The following is a 2,036-nucleotide window of genomic DNA, read 5'->3' as shown; positions in this document are numbered from 1 at the left end:
TGGAAAATCTTTGAGGAAATGTTTTGATCATTAAGTAAGCATCATTCCTCTGTCATAAAGCACAGTGGAACTGCACACTATTGCATAAATATGCTTTGAATTTGACATACCTAGCTCTTTCTGAGATGTACATACTCTGCCCCATATGTAACTCTATGTAAAATAACAGTCATGCACAGATAGAGAGCATATGTGAAATACTATCAATAAGACATTGTTCCAGTGCTCATTGTCAGGCCATATTACATGCTAAGGCACTGTTAATAATTCTATCATACAAAAATCACCTGGCCCTTAAAAGTAGGAGTAAATATTTAAAGTGGCAAGTAATACTTTCTATTCAAGGTATCATTAAATAGTGGAACATTCTTCCCCACAATTCAATTGATCCAATAACTTAGTTAGATTTTTAAATGGACTAGACTGGAGTAGGCAATAATTTTTGATAGGGGGACACTTTCATATTTTGGTAAAAGTTCAAGGGCTTCACTTTTCTATGAAGAAGATGTGGGATCTGGATAGTGATGGTGATTGGGTGCAGAAAGGAGCTTGGGATTCAGGTTTGGGGTGAAGGAAACAGTGTGGGGTCTGAGAGAGAGTTTGGGTGAAGGAGAGGTTTGTGAATTGGGATAGGGGATTAGGGTGAAAGGCCTACCACTGCAGGGGGTCAATCCCTGCTGCCAGTCCCAGGCCCCACATTTAATCCCCTGGGTCACCCTGGGCATCACTGGCTAACCTCACTATTGGGGACTGGCCTGTCCACAGGACACTTGGGGTGGCCACTGAAAGACTCTGCAGAGCCTGGCACCCGGGGTGGTGTCCCCAAACTGTCTTATGGCCAGGACGGTCCTGCCTGCTGATGAAGCCTTCAGGTTTCAGTCCTGGGCAATGGGGCTTGGGATTCAGGCATGGCCCCAGCAAGTGTAAGCCACTTCTGGTGAACTCATTAAAACAGGGTCACTCACAAACCCTTGGCTAGAGCCATTCCTGCGCCCTGGGCAGCAGGCACATGACGCATGCACGGCTCCGTCCCCGGACTCACGGCACATGCGTGGCCTGCCCTCTCGGCATACTGTGCACCTTACAGCTGCAATCGGGCATGCAGTGCCTGATGGAGGCTCTGAGGGGCACCGTGTGGCCTCCAGCCCCAGGCGCGCGGCACCTGATGGCAGCTCTAAGGCCGGGTGCGCAGTGCCCCTTACAGCTGCTATCAGGTGCCCCGCATAGGTTGGCACGCGGGGCAGCTGCCTGGCTAGCCCCTCCCCCCTTAATCCAGCCCTGACCTTAATAGTACAAGTCTTAAACACTTACATGGGTTCTGTATTGCCACAGATGCACTTACTCAATTTATGTGCATTATATGTGAAAACTGATTTGGAATAACTGAAGTGCAAAGGAAGAAAGTTACACTTTGAGTTTGAAATAAGCCACAGTCCAGCCGCACTCTTAGCTGTTTATTCCTGCTTGTAATGCATTACCCGCTTCTTGTTTTTAATGCTACTGACATGTTGTGATCACCCTCCACTGCAAGGGAGAGTCAAATAGTTCAATACAAGCTAGTCTCCCTTCCCTTCCGCACACAGCTCTGTGCAGTGATTTGTGTAGCTCCCGTGGAAAATTCCACGTAAAGAATTGATCCCACGAGGTCGCTCAGCGGGCTCCTTGATTTCCCAGCCCGGGGCAGCCCGGAGAGGGGTGGGTGAAACGTAGATGCCGCCGACTGAGCATCAGTTGTGTCCCCCGCCTCCCTTCCCCGTTCCCATCTGTGTTCAATTACAAATACAAATGATCGATCCCTTTGGGCTGCGGGCTCCCCAGAGCCAGGGCAGACGACGCAGCCGCAAACGGGGACACACCTGCCAGGTGCGACCCAGACGGGCAGGGACGCGGGGCAGCACGAGCTCTCCCGGGCTGGCGAGCGGGGCCCTGGCTGCAGACAGACACGTGCCTGCTCTGATCCCCCGGCTGTTGCTGGGCCGGTGCCAAGCAGGGGAGTCCCGGGGTCACTCTCTCCGCCCCCTGAGCCCAGCGTCCCC

The sequence above is a fragment of the Pelodiscus sinensis genome, chromosome 2 (assembly GCF_049634645.1).
Source record: "Pelodiscus sinensis isolate JC-2024 chromosome 2, ASM4963464v1, whole genome shotgun sequence".
Lineage (NCBI taxonomy): Eukaryota > Metazoa > Chordata > Testudines > Trionychidae > Pelodiscus > Pelodiscus sinensis.
The sequence above is the reverse complement of the archived record's forward strand: the minus strand, read 5'-3'. Positions refer to the sequence as shown.